This window comes from Thalassophryne amazonica, chromosome 4 (assembly GCF_902500255.1).
Source record: "Thalassophryne amazonica chromosome 4, fThaAma1.1, whole genome shotgun sequence".
Lineage (NCBI taxonomy): Eukaryota > Metazoa > Chordata > Actinopteri > Batrachoidiformes > Batrachoididae > Thalassophryne > Thalassophryne amazonica.
In genome coordinates, this window is record NC_047106.1 from 10,771,934 (window position 1) to 10,792,626 (window position 20,693).

Here is a 20,693-nt window from a genome sequence, read left to right on the forward strand (position 1 = left end):
TGTGCCTGTCCTACGGTATGCCTGTTTCCGATCAAGCCTGTTGCCAGCCATACAAACTCTGCATTGATCTCTGTGGACAATAAATCTGCTGTTGCCTACCTTCTGTTCTGGTTCTCTGCACTTGGGTCCTCTGTCTAGCCAATACAAGTGGTCTTAGAAGTTCCAACGTTAAAAGTCAACCATGCACCGATCTCCATGTTCATCTGGACACTTGCTTGATGTGATTTTCAATTTAGTTCATTATTTCATCGGAATTGTTACATGTCTGCTGTGTTCTGTGAGGTCGGCCACTAGAGGGCGATTATGCAGTCAGACTGCTTGTTGAATTTTTGTTATGAAATAGTCTCTCGATTTGACATTTTTGTCAAATATCAATAATTAATAAGAATCAAATCAAATCAAATCAAATCAATTTTATTTATATAGTGCCAAATCACAACAAACAGCTGCCCCAAGGCGCTTTATATTGTAAGGCAAGGTCATACAATAATTACGGAAAAACCCCAACAGTCAAAACGACTCCCTGTGAGCAAGCACTTGGCGACAGTTGGAAGGAAAAACTCCCTTTTAACAGGAAGAAACCTCCAGCAGAACCAGGCTCAGGGAGGGGAGTCTTCTGCTGGGACTGGTTGGGGCTGAGGGGAGAGAATCAAGAAAAAGACATGCTGTGGAAGAGAGCAGAGATCAATCACTAATGACAATGATAGGACAACCTGATAATAATGAATTACAATAGTCCAGCCTAGAGGAAATAAATGCATGAATTAGTTTTTCAGCATCACTCTGAGACAAGACCTTTCTAATTTTAGAGATATTGCGCAAATGCAAAAAAGCAGTCCTACATATTTGCTTAATATGTGCATTGAAGGACATATCCTGATCAAAAATGACACCAAGATTTCTCACAGTATTACTAGAGGTCAGGGTAATGCCATCCAGAGTAAGGATCTGGTTAGACACCATGTTTCTAAGATTTGTACAATAACTTCAGTTTTATCTGAATTTAAAAGCAGGAAATTAGAGGTCATCCATGTCTTTATGTCTATAAGACATTCCTGCAGTTTAACTAATTGGTGTGTGTCCTCTGGCTTCATGGATAGATAAAGCTGGGTATCATCTGCGTAACAATGAAAATTTAAGCAATGCTTTCTAATAATACTGCCTAAGGGAAGCAGGTATAAAGTGAATAAAATTGGTCCTAGCACAGAACCTTGTGGAACTCCATAATTAACCTTAGTCTGTGAAGAAGACTCCCCATTTACATGAACAAATTGTAATCTATTAGATAAATATGATCCAAACCACCACAGCGCAGTGCCTTTAATACCTATGCTCTAATCTCTGTAATAAAATTTTATGGTCAACAGTATCAAAAGCAGCACTGAGGTCTAACAGGACAAGCACAGAGTTGAGTCCACTGTACTATGATGAATTCTAAACCCTGACTGAAACTCTTCAAATAGACCATTCCTCTGCAGATGATCAGTTAGCTGTTTTACAACTACCCTTTCAAGAATTTTTGAGAGAAAAGGAAGGTTGGAGATTGGCCTATAATTAGCTAAGATAGCTGGGTCAAGTGATGGCTTTTTAAGTAATGGTTTAATTACTGCCACCTTAAAAGCCTGTGGTACATAGCCAACTAATAAAGATAGATTGATCATATTTAAGATCAAAGCATTAATTAATGGTAAGGCTTCCTTGAGCAGCATGGTAGGAATGGGGTCTAATAGACATGTTGATGGTTTGGAGGAAGTAACTAATGAAAATAACTCAGACAGAATAATCGGAGAGAAAGAGTCTAACCAAATACCAGCATTACTGAAAGCAGCCAAAGATAACGATATGTCTTTGGGATGGTTATGAGTAATTTTTTCTCTAATAGTTAAAATTTTATTAGCAAAGAAAGTCATGAAGTCATTACTAGTTAAAGTTAAAGGAATACTCGGCTCAATAGAGCTCTGACTCCTTGTCAGCCTGGCTACAGTGAAACCTGGGGTTGAACCTGGGGTTGTTCTTATTTTCTTCAATTAGTGATGAGTAGTAAGATGTCCTAGCTTTACGGAGGGCTTTTTTTATAGAGCAACAGACTCTTTTTCCAGGCTAAGTGAAGATCTTCTAACTTAGTGAGACGCCATTTCCTCTACAACTTACGGGTTATCTGCTTTAAGCTGCGAGTTTGTGAGTTATACCACGGAGTCAGGCACTTCTGATTTAAGGCTCTCTTTTTCAGAGGAGCTACGGCATCCAAAGTTGTGCTCAATGAGGATGTAAAACTATTGATGAGATAATCTATCTCACTGACAGAGTTTAGGTAGCTACTCTGCACTGTGTTGGTATATGGCATTGGAGAACATAACAAAGAAGGAATCATATCCTTAAACCTAGTTACAGTGCTTTCCGAAAGACTTCTACTGTAATGAATCTTATTCCCCACTGCTGGGTAGTCCATTAACCCTTTACCTACTGACGCTATAAATGGGCGATTGGTTATAATTTTTAATTATAGCAATAAAATTAAGAAATAATGTTCTATGTTTGTGTGCTTTGGTAGCCTTTTCCAAGAGTACCTGAATTTCAATTATATTACACCTGATTAACTATTTATACACATTATTTGTAAGTTTTAGCATTTAAAATGAGAAAAAACACAAAAACGAACATGATTTTTTTTCAGTTTTTTAGTGAAAAATGATTGTTAAGTAAAGGAAGTTTGGATTTCACATTTTTAACAGGAAGCTGTAAGTGTTTACAATCAAAAGAATTAATTTTGTGTGTCTAGAACTCAGAAACAGTGCAAAAGTAAACATTTTACAAGGCGAAAATATGCAAAAAGTAACCAATTTTAAAGTGCAGAACCAAACAATATGAATAACAACAAAGTGCAATACTATATATAAATATGTCAATTATTATCTGTATTATTAAAATGTGCAATAAATCACTCATTTGATCACTCATTTTGTGTAAAATTATACAATATGAATAAAACAATAAAGTGTCAAACTATATACAAATATATAACCAAGAATCAAAATTAGATCTAAACTACATCAGTCCATTGTCAGTATGGTACTGTTTGTAACAGTTTCTGTGTGGCTGAAGACAGAGGCCAATTTTACAAAGTTTGCACATCCAGCGGGTTGACCTCTTGCAAACCTTGCAAGAACGCCGCCCTGGCAGTGGCTTGTGGCTGATGGAGCCATCGCACCCACACAAACACGCACACACACCTTCACAAATGACACTAACACCCTGCCTTTTCCTCAAAAATTACTACATTTATGTTTGCTGTCTGTCTCTGTACTTTTCTGTCACTTTTGCGCTCTTTTTCATACTTTTCCCTTGTTTCAAAACTCACCGAACGCACTTTACCGTAATATATGCGATATATAGCATACTGTTGGAAAGCACGTGTTCTTGGCTTGCTGTCAGTGTTGAAATTTTTCGGATTGAGGGCTTACATGAGAATTTACGGTAATGAGAATCAGCGGCGCACGAGTGTGAAACTTCTGTGTTTTTCCTCTGTGTTATGACATCACAAGCTTACGTTTACCGTAATACACCATATATCATTGGAAAGCCCTTGGTGTTAGCTTAACAATGCACTTTGAATCTTTCGGATTGGACAAACTATGGCGGAGTTACGGTAAAAAAAAATATGCATATGGAAAATATGGCGTGGGCGCCATCGCCGTAGATAAAGGGTTAAAGTAAATGTAAATGTTATTAAGAAATGATCAGACAGAAGGGGGTTTTCAGGGAATACTGTTAAGTCTTCAATTTCCATACCATAAGTCAGAACAAGATCTAAAGTATGGTTAAAGTGGTGGGTGGACTCATTTACATTTTGAGCGAAGCCAGTTGAGTCTAATAATAGATTAAATGCAGTGTTGAGACTGTCATTCTCAGCATCTATGTGGATGTTAAAATCGCCCACTATAATTATCTTATCTGAGCTAAGCACTAAGTCAGACAAAAGGTCTGAAAATTCACAGAGAAACTCACAGTAATGACCAGGTGGATGATAGATAACAACAAATAAAACTGTTTTTTGGGACTTCCAATTTGGATGGACAAGACTAAGAGTCAAGCTTTCAAATGAATTAAAGCTCTGTCTGGGTTTTTGATTAATTAATAAGCTGGAATGGAAGATTGCTGCTAATCCTCCGCCTCGGCCCGTGCTACGAGCATTCTGACAGTTAGTGTGACTCGGGGGTGTTGACTCATTTAAACTAACATATTCATCCTGCTGTAACCAGGTTTCTGTAAGGCAGAATAAATCAATATGTTGATCAATTATTATATCATTTACTAACAGAGACTTAGAAGAGAGAGACCTAATGTTTAATAAACCACATTTAACTGTTTTAGTCTGTGGTGCAGTTGAAGGTACTATATTATTTTTTATTTTTGAATTTTTATGCTTAAATAGATTTTTATTGGTTGTTGGTGGTCTGGGAGCAGGCACCGTCTCTACGGGGATGGGGTATTGGGGGGTATTGTGTTTTTTTCAAACACAACTTGACCACAACATGGACTTTTGGCAGTTTAAGCACTGGCAGTTTTATAGAATTGGCTTATTCTAATTTCTTCTGGAATTTGAATGTCTACAATAAACAAAGAATTGTATAAGACTGCATCATTTTCCAACAAAGGGGAGGGGAGGTGATGATCTAGTGGTGAAGCGTTGGGCTTGAGACCAGGGGGTCCTTAGTTCAAATCCCAGCCTCACCCGAAAATCACTAAGGGCCCATGGGCAAGGTCCTTAATCCCCTAGTTGCTCTCAGTGTGAAGTCAGCGCCTTGTATGGCAGCACCCTGACATCGGGGCGAATGTGAGGCATTATTGTAAAGTGCTTTGAGTGTCTGATGCAGATAGAAAAGATATAAATGCAGTCCACTTAACAAATGAAATCACATCAAACTGTTCAATTAAAAAAATCTCATCTCTGAATAATATTGTAGCTCATGTATCAAGAAACATATTATATAATTTTATAATGATATCAATGGCTACATTGAGATTTCTAGTGTCCCAAGATTCTCCAGTCACAGCCACAAAATCTTGTAATTTATTTTTTATTTTCAGTTGTCTGGGTGTCTTAGTCACTCCATTTTTTTTTTTTTTTTAAAGACTATTCTAGAATGACCATGTTGTTTAATGATTGATATAAATGAAGTCCAAGACGTATTCAGTAGTGTGAAAATGTTCATGTTTCCACCTTCTGACTTCTTTAAAGAAAAGTGGCAGCAAATAAATTCATGATTCATGAAGTGTGACACTAAGTGCCATTTTAGAATTTATTTATTTCAGTATGTGAAAGTATTAGTTTTCACTGTTTTTCAATATCTTTGGTCATTTTCTGAAATATTCTGAATTATTCTGATTATACAAAATTACTCTTTTCATCCATCAGAAAACTGCATTGCAATGAGGAAACAATACATATACAATACACATACAAGTTACATTTTTTTCTGTATGTGGAACTCACTTTGTAACACAGCATTTCCCTGGGGCTGAGTTAATGGACAGGAACTCAGTGTAGCACATGTACACACCACAGCCTGCATTGTTAATTCACACAAGGAGTTTTATACTCCAAAAATAAACAAGACAGACAAATAAACATGTTGGACAAGATCCTGGATGTTATTTGATGCCGTTTGGACAAAAGAAATTGTCACGTGGATAAGTATTGATGGCCCTCAGCCACACTGAGAAGTGAAGAGCTGATTTATGCAGGAAGCCCTCAGCATGTGGTAAGTAACATAAGGACTGATAAATTCCAAAACTAAGCAAGATGAACAAATAAATGTGCATTGGATAACATCAGATGTTATTAAAAAAAAATCATCAGATGGACACGGATTGCTGAGCCACAGTGTTGCAAACATTACAGTAAAAATAAGAGTTCATTTTAATTATTTTTTAATCTTCAATTTGGAATTTTTGTGTATTGTTGTAGTGTTGTTTTATAATTGGTGTTTATTATTTTATTACTGGAGTTTATTTTGTTTTGCACTTTGATTCCTTGTTATTGTTGCTGTTATTATTAGCACTGTTAATATTATGGATAATAATAATAATAATAGCAATAATAATAATAATAATAATTATTATTATTATTATTATTATTATTATTATTGGGGAGGGTCATGAAGGCAGCAGAGAAGATTGTTAGGGCCATGTTGCCAACCATTGGTGAACTGGCAGAACAGCTTGCCCAGGGGAAGAAGGATAATCAGGAAAACGTCACATCCCTTTAACAATCTGTTTACCCTGCTGCCATCAGGTAGACGGTACCATACAGTAAACAAGCAGAAACAGGAACAGCTTTTACCCAACCACCATACGACAGCTAAATAGAAATCAACAGAAAGAACTGTGCAATACAGAATGTATAGGACACAGAATACACTGTAGCATCGGGTAGCAATTTTATCTTTGTGGCATCTTCATACGTGCAATATCCCATGTCCCTTATTTATTTATTGTTGTGCATTCACAGATACAGATACAGTTTTGATAGGTTTTTAAAAAAAGACTATATCACTATCACACACCTTCGAATGGTATTCTGACTGTGTTTTATTCTGTTTATCTGTTCAAGCAGTTCATTGATATTTCAGCATCTGTGATTTTTTTTTTTTTTTTTTTTTTTTTTTTACTGAATAACAATAAAAACGAGTCTAAGTCTATTATTATAATATGAGCGAAGCGCGAAGCATGAAGCTTGCTCATGGTACAGGGAGTCCCAAACAGGAAGTGCTAAATTTTGAGTCCACAGTGAAGAAGCAAATGTCAGATGTCAAACATTTCCTGGATCGACACTTCCTGAATTGGCAGATGAGATCTCGTGGAATCTCACGGTAAGTCAGTGGCAAGTTCACACTGAAACAGGAAGTGCCTAATTTTGAGTCCTCAGTGAAACAGGAAATGTAAAATTTTGAATATTTTCTGGATCCCACGAGATCTCGTCTCATGGGATATCATGGGCATTGAGCGGCAAGTTGAGACTGAAATAGGAAATGCCAAATTTTGAGTCTACAATGAAACAGGAAATATCAAATATTGAACACTTCCTGGCATGGGTGGAGCTAGAGGCCAGGGTTGCAGTGGACTCCCCTGTAATCTAATTGGACACAGATGATGGACATGTCATGGCACCGCATGTCTGGTTGAGAAGAACTGCATTTTGAAATCGTGGCCCATGTTGACTGCTAGGTTCCTCCTGTACAGTAGTTGTTGCTGTGTACCACAAAAAGTTCTAATCCACCTTACTAGAAGAAGAAAATGTTGACTAAGATCTGAACTGAAGACGTCGTTGAAGACTAATAATGACACCAAAGTTATACTGGTGCGTAAATGACCATATGACCACACACACTCATCTTGGTGCTTACTTGGTCTTCGGAGTGAGATTGCATCAGAATTTTGGCTCTCTGTGGGACTGTTTACACAGAGACTGCTACCTGCTGCTTTGGACTTGAATTAACAGTCTTTTTCAAGACTTTTTTACTTTTTTACTTTTTTCCCTTCTTTACTTTTTTTTTTACTTTTTTACTGTGCTCCAACGCCTAAGGAAGACCTCTAACGGTCGAAACATCGCGACGGAGACTTTTATCAGCTAACTTTCATCAGCGGTGGCAAGCTAACTAGCTTGCTAACGCTTTCGTTTTATTTTTTTTATTTATTTATTTATTTATTTTTTTTTTTTTAGCACTGTGTCGTGCGTTATCTGTGCTGGCTCCACAGCGTGTTTAGTCGATTTTTATTTTATTTAGCACCGTTGTCGTGCGTTCGCTGTTGTCGTGCGTTGCCTGTGCTGCTTCATGGCCTGTTTGGTGCCTTGATTGGGCATCCTTCTGCTGAATCACCTCTAAATTATTTACACCTTATTCCCTTTGTGTGTTTTTAGGAATCCGCTAGGTTGCGTAGATACTAGCTCTTAGCCGATTTTAGCATGGCGGCTTCTCCTGTCTCTCCCGTACTTTTTCTGCTCTGGGTGTGAAATGTTTAGTTATTCCTCGGCCTCCTTTAGCAGTAACGGTACTTGTAATAAGTGCAGCTTTATTCGTAGCTTTGGTAGGCCAGGCTGGGGCGAAGTGGAGGCTCGCTCCGCACCGTGGAAAATTCTACAGCTAGCCAGGCCCTGTAGTCGGTGCGGACCAAGGTAGCTTAGCCGCCGTTAGTTCCCCCCTGGCAGATCCCGGGCAGTTCGGGAAAGCAGGCTGACTGGGTGACTGTGAGAGGGAAGCGTAGCCCTAAACAGAAGCCCCGTGTACACCGTCAACCCGTTCACATCTCTAACCGTTTTTCCCCACTCGACGATACACTCGTCCGAGGATCAAACTCTGGTTATTGGCGACTCTGTTTTGAGAACTGTGAAGTTAGCGGACACCAAGCAACCATTGTCAATTGTCTTCCGGGGGCCAGAGCAGACGACATCGAAGGACATTTGAAATTGCTGGCTAAGGCTAAGCGTAAATTTGGTAAGATTGTAATTCACGTCGGCAGTAATGACACTCGGTTACGCCAATCGGAGGTCACTAAAATTAACATTGGATCGGTGTGTAACTTTGCAAAGACAATGTCGGACTCTGTTGTTTTCTCTGGGCCCCTCCCCAATCAGACCGGGAGTGACATGTTTAGCCGCATGTTCTCCTTGAATTGCTGGCTGTCTGAGTGGTGTCCAAAAAATGAGGTGGGCTTCACTGATAATTGGCAAAGCTTCTGGGGAAGACCTGGTCTTGTTAGGAGAGACGGCATCCATCCCACTTTAGATGGAGCAGCTCTCATTTCTAGAAATCTGGCCAATTTTCTTGGATCCTCCAAACTGTGACTATCCAGGGTTGGGACCAGGAAGCAGAGTTGTAGTCTTATACACCTCTCTGCAGCTTCTCTCCCCCTGCCATCCCCTCATTACCCCATCCCCGTAGAGACGGTGCCTGCTCCCAGACCACCAATAACCAGCAAAAATCTATTTAAGCATAAAAATTCAAAAAGAAAAAATAATATAGCACCTTCAATTGCACCACAGACTAAAACAGTTAAATGTGGTCTATTAAACATTAGGTCTCTCTCTTCTAAGTCCCTGTTGGTAAATGATATAATAATTGATCACGTATTGATTTATTCTGCCTAACAGAAACCTGGTTACAGCAGGATGAATATGTTAGTTTAAATGAGTCAACACCCCCGAGTCACACTAACTGTCAGAATGCTCGTAGCACGGGCCGTGGCGGAGGATTAGCAGCAATCTTCCATTCCAGCTTATTAATTAATCAAAAACCTAGACAGAGCTTTAATTCATTTGAAAGCTTGTCTCTTAGTCTTGTCCATCCAAATTGGAAGTCCCAAAAACCAGTTTTATTTGTTATTATCTATCGTCCACCTGGTCGTTACTGTGAGTTTCTCTGTGAATTTTCAGACCTTTTGTCTGACTTAGTGCTTAGCTCAGATAAGATAATTATAGTGGGCGATTTTAACATCCACACAGATGCTGAGAATGACAGCCTCAACACTGCATTTAATCTATTATTAGACTCAATTGGCTTTGCTCAAAAGTAAATGAGTCCACCCACCACTTTAATCATATCTTAGATCTTGTTCTGACTTATGGTATGGAAATAGAAGACTTAACAGTATTCCCTGAAAACTCCCTTCTGTCTGATCATTTCTTAATAACATTTACATTTACTCTGATGGACTACCCAGCAGTGGGGAATAAGTTTCATTACACTAGAAGTCTTTCAGAAAGCGCTGTAACTAGGTTTAAGGCTATGATTCCTTCTTTATGTTCTCTAATGCCATATACCAACACAGTGCAGAGTAGCTACCTAAACTCTGTAAGGGAGATAGAGTATCTCGTCAATAGTTTACATCCTCATTGAAGACAACTTTGGATGCTGTAGCTCCTCTGAAAAAGAGAGCTTTAAATCAGAAGTGTCTGACTCCGTGGTATAACTCACAAACTCGTAGCTTAAAGCAGATAACCCGTAAGTTGGAGAGGAAATGGCGTCTCACTAATTTAGAAGATCTTCACTTAGCCTGGAAAAAGAGTCTGTTGCTCTATAAAAAAGCCCTCCGTAAAGCTAGGACATCTTTCTACTCATCACTAATTGAAGAAAATAAGAACAACCCCAGGTTTCTTTTCAGCACTGTAGCCAGGCTGACAAAGAGTCAGAGCTCTATTGAGCTGAGTATTCCATTAACTTTAACTAGTAATGACTTCATGACTTTCTTTGCTAACAAAATTTTAACTATTAGAGAAAAAATTACTCATAACCATCCCAAAGACGTATCGTTATCTTTGGCTGCTTTCAGTGATGCCGGTATTTGGTTAGACTCTTTCTCTCCGATTGTTCTGTCTGAGTTATTTTCATTAGTTACTTCATCCAAACCATCAACATGTTTATTAGACCCCATTCCTACCAGGCTGCTCAAGGAAGCCCTACCATTATTTAATGCTTTGATCTTAAATATGATCAATCTATCTTTGTTAGTTGGCTATGTACCACAGGCTTTTAAGGTGGCAGTAATTAAACCATTACTTAAAAAGCCATCACTTGACCCAGCTATCTTAGCTAATTATAGGCCAATCTCCAACCTTCCTTTTCTCTCAAAAATTCTTGAAAGGGTAGTTGTAAAACAGCTAACTGATCATCTGCAGAGGAATGGTCTATTTGAAGAGTTTCAGTCAGGTTTTAGAATTCATCATAGTACAGAAACAGCATTAGTGAAGGTTACAAATGATCTTCTTATGGCCTCGGACAGTGGACTCATCTCTGTGCTTGTTCTGTTAGACCTCAGTGCTGCTTTTGATACTGTTGACCATAAAATTTTATTACAGAGATTAGAGCATGCCATAGGTATTAAAGGCACTGCGCTGCGGTGGTTTGAATCATATTTGTCTAATAGATTACAATTTGTTCATGTAAATGGGGAATCTTCTTCACAGACTAAAGTTAATTATGGAGTTCCACAAGGTTCTGTGCTAGGACCAATTTTATTCACTTTATACATGCTTCCCTTAGGCAGTATTATTAGACGGTATTGCTTAAATTTTCATTGTTACGCAGATGATACCCAGCTTTATCTATCCATGAAGCCAGAGGACACACACCAATTAGCTAAACTGCAGGATTGTCTTACAGACATAAAGACATGGATGACCTCTAATTTCCTGCTTTTAAACTCAGATAAAACTGACGTTATTGTACTTGGCCCCACAAATCTTAGAAACATGGTGTCTAACCAGATCCTTACTCTGGATGGCATTACCCTGACCTCTAGTAATACTGTGAGAAATCTTGGAGTCATTTTTGATCAGGATATGTCATTCAAAGCGCATATTAAACAAATATGTAGGACTGCTTTTTTGCATTTACGCAATCTCTCTAAAATCAGAAAGGTCTTGTCTCAGAGTGATGCTGAAAAACTAATTCATGCATTTATTTCCTCTAGGCTGGACTATTGTAATTCATTATTATCAGGTTGTCCTAAAAGTTCCCTAAAAAGCCTTCAGTTAATTCAAAATGTTGCAGCTAGAGTACTGACGGGGACTAGAAGGAGAGAGCATATCTCACCCATATTGGCCTCTCTTCATTGGCTTCCTGTTAATTCTAGAATAGAATTTAAAATTCTTCTTCTTACTTATAAGGTTTTGAATAATCAGGTCCCATCTTATCTTAGGGACCTCGTAGTACCATATCACCCCAATAGAGCGCTTCGCTCTCAGACTGCAGGCTTACTTGTAGTTCCTAGGGTTTGTAAAGTAGAATGGGAGGCAGAGCCTTCAGCTTTCAGGCTCCTCTCCTGTGGAACCAGCTCCCAATTCAGATCAGGGAGACAGACACCCTCTCTACTTTTAAGATTAGGCTTAAAACTTTCCTTTTTGCTAAAGCTTATAGTTAGGGCTGGATCAGGTGACCCTGAACCATCCCTTAGTTATGCTGCTATAGACGTAGACTGCTGGGGGGTTCCCATGATGCACTGTTTCTTTCTCTTTTTGCTCTGTATGCACCACTCTGCATTTAATCATTAGTGATCGATCTCTGCTCCCCTCCACAGCATGTCTTTTTCCTGGTTCTCTCCCTCAGCCCCAACCAGTCCCAGCAGAAGACTGCCCCTCCCTGAGCCTGGTTCTGCTGGAGGTTTCTTCCTGTTAAAAGGGAGTTTTTCCTTCCCACTGTAGCCAAGTGCTTGCTCACAGGGGGTCGTTTTGACCGTTGGGGTTTTACATAATTATTGTATGGCCTTGCCTTACAATATAAAGCGCCTTGGGGCAACTGTTTGTTGTGATTTGGCGCTATATAAAAAAACTGATTGATTGATTGATTGACATAACAAATAGCTACACTCAACAAAAATATAAACGCAACACTTTTGGTTTTGCTCCCATTTTGTATGAGATGAACTCAAAGATCTAAAACTTTTTCCACATACACAATATCACCATTTCCCTCAAATATTGTTCACAAACCAGTCTAAATCTGTGACAGTGAGCACTTCTCCTTTGCTGAGATAATCCATCCCACCTCACAGGTGTGCCATATCAAGATGCTGATTAGACACCATGATTAGTGCACAGGTGTGCCTTAGACTGCCCACAATAAAAGGCCACTCTGAAAGGTGCAGTTTTGTTTTATTGGGGGGGGATACCAGTCAGTATCTGGTGTGACCACCATTTGCCTCATGCAGTGCAACACATCTCCTTCGCATAGAGTTGATCAGGTTGTCAATTGTGGCCTGTGGAATGTTGGTCCACTCCTCTTCAATGGCTGTGCGAAGTTGCTGGATATTGGCAGGAACTGGTACACGCTGTCGTATACGCCGGTCCAGAGCATCCCAAACATGCTCAATGGGTGACATGTCCGGTGAGTATGCCGGCCATGCAAGAACTGGGACATTTTCAGCTTACAAGAATTGTGTACAGATCCTTGCAACATGGGGCCGTGCATTATCCTGCTGCAACATGAGGTGATGTTCTTTGATGTATGGCACAACAATGGGCCTCAGGATCTCGTCACGGTATCTCTGTGCATTCAAAATGCCATCAATAAAATGCACCTGTGTTCTTCGTCAATAACAGACGCCTGCCCATACCATAACCCCACCGCCACCATGGGCCACTCGATTCACAACATTGACATCAGAAAACCGCTCACCCACACGGCGCCACACACGCTGTCTGCCATCTGCCCTGAACAGTGTGAACCGGGATTCATCCATGAAGAGAACACCTCTCCAACGTGCCAAACGCCAGCGAATGTGAGCATTTGCCCACTCAAGTCAGTTACGACGACGAACTGGAGTCAGGTCGAGACCCCGATGAGGACGACGAGCATGCAGATGAGCTTCCCTGAGACGGTTTCTGACAGTTTGTGCAGAAATTCTTTGGTTATGCAAACCGATTGTTTCAGCAGCTGTCCGAATGGCTGGTCTCAGACGATCTTGGAGGTGAACATGCTGGATGTGGAGGTCCTGGGCTGGTGTGGTTACACGTGGTCTGCGGTTGTGAGGCTGGTTGGATGTACTGCCAAATTCTCTGAAACGCCTTTGGAGACGGCTTATGGTAGAGAAATGAACATTCAATACACGAGCAACAGCTCTGGTTGACATTCCTGCTGTCAGCATGCCAATTGCACGCTCCCTCAAATCTTGCGACATCTGTGGCATTGTGCTGTGTGATAAAACTGCACCTTTCAGAGTGGCCTTTTATTGTGGGCAGTCTAAGGCACACCTGTGCACTAATCATGGTGTCTAATCAGCATCTTGGTATAGCACACCTGTGAGGTGGGATGGATTATCTCAGAAAATGAGAAGTGCTCACTATCACAGATTTAGACTGGTTTGTGAACAATATTTGAGGGAAATGGTGATATTGTGTATGTGGAAAAAGTTTTAGATCTTTGAGTTCATCTCATACAAAATGGGAGCAAAACCAAAAGTGTTGCGTTTATATTTTTGTTGAGTAAAAAGAAATGACCACTTAACATAGACACAGAGTGACACGTTGGTGTGTGTGCTGAACTGACAGGGGGAGTTGCTGCCGAAAGCAGCGGCTGTGGAGATGTCAGGTTCTGGACATCCCAGCTGGGAAACACATACTGTGTTTGGATGGACATGACCTCACAACTGTCCACTGTGATGCACGTGTGTTTGCTTGCTGTCCTCACATGGACACACATAAAAACATATATCACTGTTGCGATGGGCTGCAGCGAGCGAGCGCACTGTGTGCACATTGACCGGATGCTCCAGGTGAAACGGACCGTCAGATCATAACACACAGTGGGCGATTTGAATTTCACATCACCCACGTGAGCTCTGTTCCACATTACACAGTGTCTGTCCTGCAGCCCGCCGTCCACAGGATACGCATGTTGGGCCGGACACGTGTGGGCCCGGTTGGACATGCCGGGCCAGCAGATTTGGACATGATAAGAGCGCCCTGCTTCCTTCATGTCATTTCATGACTGTACATCTGTGACCATAGGTCATCTACAGAGGAACAGATGGTTCATACTTGTTTTGTTCGCTCAATAAAAGGCATTCAATAAAATGTAGTGTTTTTTATGGTGTGTGGTTTTATTTTTTTTTAATATGTTTATCTCCTTGTTGATTTCAGGTATTTTACGCACATTTTATAGAACAGTGATGGTAGTGTAGTGGTAAAGTTTCTGGCTGTTAATCAGAGCTTTTGTAAATTGCAGGTTTGAATCCCACGGGTGGCATTTATTATTTATTTATTTATTTATTTTTTGACACAGCAGCTGCGCAATGTAGTTCCACATGGTGCTCGCACTGTGTCGCACCTTTCGCATCGTTCACACCAGCCCAACCACATGTCCCTCCCGACGTAGGCTTAATGTTTTTGTGGTTCACTCATATGAGCTGTTTCGCCATGATTCGCCCTGATTTGTACTTATTTGTACTATGTGTGAAGGGGCCCTTAATTTTGCTCTCTGAAGGACTTATTTTTAAATAACCTCTTAATTTTGCTGTCTGAGTGACACACCAGTAACACAACTTTAGATAAATAAATCTAAAGTTATTTTCCTTAAACTCAAACTGAAAGTAAATCTTTACAACTTGATATAAATGAATTAAAAATCTAAAATACAGCTTCCTGGTGAAGTGGTGTAGATGAGGATTGTCTTAAAACTATGACTACAATTTGCCAGAAAGTACATCTGAGATTCAAGCCTAGATTAGATGTTTTGGTGAAAGAAACTTTTAGATTGATTATTGATGTAAATGAACTCCAAGACATATTCAAAAGTGGCAGGGAGTTAAGAGGGCTGTAATTAGGGGGCTGGGGGGTGGGGGGTGGAAGGCAAAAAAAGAAAAATGCTAAAAACGGTGGAGGGGGTCTGGAGGGGTTGCGCATCCCCCGGAAGCTGGAACGTTTTGGCCATGCTAATGCTCCCCGCAAGCTTTTGCTAAAAAAAAAGTCTGAAGGACCTAAATGACATGGTGAGATGATGAAGAGCTTCGTTCGTTCATGTTTGTGACATATACATATTAATTATGATAATAATAACATGAATGAATGTGCATGTGCTTTGTTTTGTTTTGGGTTTTTTTTTTTTTTTGGTTTTTTGGTATTTGGCTTTGCAGGACCTCCCGAACTAATTCAAAATAGCACAACTTTTACTATATAAAATAGAGTAATTAATTTGGATTCATGTGTGAACATATTTTAGATTCTGTAATAAAAATGCAACTTTGCACATTTTGATAAAATGTGGTCCTAATAACTGAAAACCATTCCCTGAGGTTGATGGGTCTTCAGGACCAGAGCATCTTCCCGGACGTGATTTGATGCAGTTCGTATATACCGTACTTTTTTCAGAGGTCTGTCTGTGTCTTCTTTTCAGCCGTAAGTCGAACGCGGCCTTGGCCCTCATCGGCGGTAAGGTGTGAGGTTCCCTCAGAGTCACAGAGCGCCTATTCAACTGTCAGTGGGAAAAGCCAACAGAAGGCTTCCATCTGTATCCTTTCATCTCTATCCTATAAGCCTCAAAACTAATCACATCAACTCAAGCATGATGCGTCTGTGGAAGCTCTTCCGAGAAAGTCCTGTGAAACTGTATGAGAACGACAGGATGAGGGGGTGGAGCTGGAGACAAAGAGAAAACAACTGTGCCAACAGTACCAAGTTCAAAAGAGACAGGCGCGGACATCCGGATTGTCTTTACTTGCTGGACAAAATATACATGAGCACAAGATTCAGTGTTGCAGGTTTGTTTTTGTTTTGGAATATTATCAAGTTAACCAGTACAAATACAAAGTGCTCACAAAAAATTGTGATTATTCATGAACAAGTGGAATTCAATTCCACTTGTTCATGAAGTCACATCGAGCCATTCATTGGATCTGTTCCTACAGCAGAGTCCGTCCCACGTCCAGCAGAGAAATCCTCCAATCCAGCATGTGGATCCAGCCGCATCTCGGACAGAAAGAAAAAGAAAACAGAATCAGTTGGCCAGGAAAACTACACTTAAGGTATAATTTGTCAGCATTAAGCAACAGGAAAGCAGAAAAAATACTAAGGTGAGCCCTAAGCTTCACTAAAAGACCCAGAATTTAGATCAAGTTGAGGCCGCGGCATGCTCCCTTTCCTAATAAAATGAATTTAAAAGAGTAAAAAGCATAGTAACATACTATGCCAGTATGCCAGCCATACGAAAGGGAAAAAAAGCAGATCTTAAGTCTGGACTTGAAAGTCTCTACAGAATCTGACTGTTTTCTTGATGCAGGGAGATCATTCCACAGAACAGGGGCACGATAAGAGAAAGCTCTATGTCCCTCAGACTTTTTATTATCCTAGAGACACAAAGTAGTCCTGCATCCTGAGAACGCAAAGCCCGGGCCGGTACGTAGGGCTTAACTAGTTCAGCTAAATAGGGAGGTGCCAATCTGTGAATAATTTTATTGATCAATAGCAGAGCCTGAAATGGTTTAGCAGGTTACTGATATCGCAGTAGAGCAGGTAACTCAGTGGGCACTTACTACACACCAGGAGCAACGCAGGGGTTAAAGACCTTGCCCAAGGGCCCTTTGTGATTATCTGGTCTGGTGGGGGTTTGAACCGAGGATCCTCTCATCTCAAGCCTAACACTTAACCTCGTGACCATCACCTCCCAATTTAATTCAAGGCATCTCATGCTCTGCTTGTTTTGATTTGCTTTTTTTGTTTTGTTTGTGATGTCACTGCCATGACAACCGGGTATCTTATTCTATGATCTGATGAAGGCATCTGCTCCCCCAAGAGTAACCCTGGCAACTGTACATGACTCCAGTTTTATACATATCTGGAAATCAACAAATCTATGTGCAATACATGCAATGTTGGTTTTCACTTAATTCCCAGTGCAATATTATAGTTTATATAACGGCTGAGTGGATCCTTGTCATTTGATTGGTGCTTTGTATGTCACATGACATGGATTATTCATCCCATTTGTGTTGCATTGCACTTACAGTGCAGATTGGTTCCATTTAGAGTGCAAATTTGGTTCAATATGTTTGGTACATTGCACTCTGCACATGTACACACATGCACATGCGTGTGCGTGCCACAAAACAAATCCACTGCATTGTCTCGAGACTGTTGGCGGGAAGTTGGAATAAAAAGCTGGACTAATTTCTGACGTGATTTTTTTGTTGTGTTTTTGCTGCACTGAGGATGCACACAGTCTTTTTTTGGTAGTACACGCACACACAAGCACCGACCCATTGCGTGTGTGTGCACGCACGCACGGGGGTCAACGAGTCTACTGAGACATGATTTGATTGAGCTAACTGACGCTGCTAATTCTTGTGACACACACACACACACACAAAACAAATCCGCTGCGTTGTCTGAAGGCTGCTAGCAGGGAGAAAGAATGAAAAGCTGGACTGATTTCTGACGTGATTTTTTTTTTTTGCTGCAATGAGGATGTACACAGTCTTTTTGGTAGTACACACGTGTGATCAAGCATGCAACGTTGCATTTTAATCAGCACCCATTAAGGAAAAACATGCAACCAGTTTTCAAAGAAAAATATGCTGGAATTGTTGCTCGTTATGTCTTTACTGTCTAGAAAGGTGCAGCTAATAAAGTCGGGTCAATGTTCTCTGAAAAATGAAAAGATGTTTCTTTATGTTCGGCGTTGTGGGTGTTGGAATGCCTGGAGGTTGGAAGTCAGAGTTTTCAGCTGGGAAATTCCAGGATCCCACTTTGAGTGGAATGCACCAGAAGCAGGTCTGTATGTTTTGCGTGTCAATATATCATCTGTGACTTCAGCGCCGTTAGGTTTGTTAAAACTGCATCGCCTCTTCCTCTGCATCTTTGTGGGCTGACGTGCTTGTTTCTGACTGTGTTGGCGTGTGCGTATGCGACGACCTGTCTGACCGTGTTGTGTTCCAGTAATGACATCGGAAGCTGGCAGAGCTTCATGTCTCCCAGGCTGCTTTCAGAGGAACTCGACAGACTCCCAGAGCTATCAGGGGAAATAGACTAAGGCACCGAACTGGCAAACTGCAGAGCAGAGAGAGTGATGGGTGATAACGGAGAAAGACCGCTTTTCTATCAGGCAGAAGCTCAAAGTGCTTTACAATGATGCATCACATTTACTCCCCCAGCCAAGGCTGGCACCCATTTTTACAGCTTGGTGGACTGAAATGTACAATGTTCAAGGACACAGACAGGTAGCACGAGCTGGATTCGAGGTCCACATATTGGCAGGTCAACTCCATATCCACCAAGCTACCTGTTCAACAAGACGAATAGTGGAGGAGTTTGAGTGGTGACCAAAAGAACAAGATCATAGAAGATCACTTATGTCTCCATATACATTTCTACACACTTTACATTTTCTTGTTCCCCCCTTTTTAATATTATTATATTTAAGTAAATATGGGAGGAGTGGGATCCAATTAGTTATACCTAACAGCTAACGTTAGCTTATCTAACCGGCCTTAGCAACGTTCATCGTAGCTTACAAAATAGTTGGTTCCTTTGTGTTTGATAACAATCTTCTCCTGGGATGTCTTATCCTTCTTATGTCTTATTACTTATTATATTATATATACCTTTTTCTTGAGCTGCTTGGGTGGGTAGGGAGAGTTCCCATGGGATAAAAAATCTTTTTAACCTACCATCCCTGGTTCTCAAGACCAGGCACCTAAGTGGCTCTACTATACTCTTTTCTACTCTCCTGTTTTACTCTTCCTTTTTAGATATTTAGATATACCTTTGTATACTGGCATAGTTCCACCTTAGAATTGGAATATAATATATAAGATATACCTTAGTGAATTTTCATAGATCCAAGCAAGGGAATTGGGATAACTCCATAGGATATCCGGGATTACACTGAGGGACAGAGTGAGAAATTTGAAAACCTGGGAAGGACTCTGCATAGACCAGCTGACCCCTCACATCTGAGGTAGTTCGGGCTCTCTGGTCGTTTCCCTGGGAAGGTCTTCCAGGGATGTCCAACAACTTTCACAACTTTTGCTGAGTGGTGCGCCTGCTTGGAAGGTGTTTTCACCAAAAACACAGCCAGGCAGGAGATGTGCCACATTGTAGTGAAGTGGTGGTAAACGTGGCCAGGTTTACTCCATTTGAGGCAATAAAACTGCCACAGTTTGACCGATTAATATGTCACATCCTTTGGGCCACATTCACATCACCTCAGCGTTAGGGGTGCTGGAAAGAGGAGAATAAGGAGAAGGATTCTAAGGGCCCATGACTGACTAATACAATTATAATACTGACAAAATAATATGAGGGGTGGCCCATTAAGATTTCTTTTCATGGGGCCCAAAGTCCCTAGTGGCACCCCTGCCATGTACACTGATGATTATTTATTTCATTCTTCAAATATAACAAAAGCCCTCCGTAAAGCTAGGACATCTTACTACTCATCACTAATTGAAGAAAATAAGAACAACCCCAGGTTTCTTTTCAGCACTGTAGCCAGGCTGACAAAGAGTCAGAGCTCTATTGAGCCGAGTATTCCTTTAACTTTAACTAGTAATGACTTCATGACTTTCTTTGCTAATAAAATTTTAACTATTAGAGAAAAATTACTCATAACCATCCAAAGACATATCGTTCTCTTTGGCTGCTTTCAGTGATGCCGGTATTTGGTTAGACTCTTTCTCTCCGATTGTTCTGTCTGAGTTATTTTCATTAGTTACTTCCTCCAAACCATCAACATGTCTATTAGACCCCATTCCTACCAGGCTGCTCAAGGAAGCCCTACCATTAATTAATGCTTCGATCTTAAATATGATCAATCTGTCTTTATTAGTTGGCTATGTACCACAGGCTTTTAAGGTGGCAGTAATTAAACCATTACTTAAAAAGCCATCACTTGACCCAGCTATCTTAGCTAATTATAGGCCAATCTCCAACCTTCCTTTTCTCTCAAAAATTCTTGAAAGGGTAGTTGTAAAACAGCTAACTGATCATCTGCAGAGGAATGGTCTATTTGAAGAGTTTCAGTCAGGGTTTAGAATTCATCATAGTACAGAAACAGCATTAGTGAAGGTTACAAATGATCTTCTTATGGCCTCAGACAGTGGACTCATCTCTGTGCTTGTTCTGTTAGACCTCAGTGCTGCTTTTGATACTGTTGACCATAAAATTTTATTACAGAGGTTAGAGCATGCCATAGGTATTAAAGTCA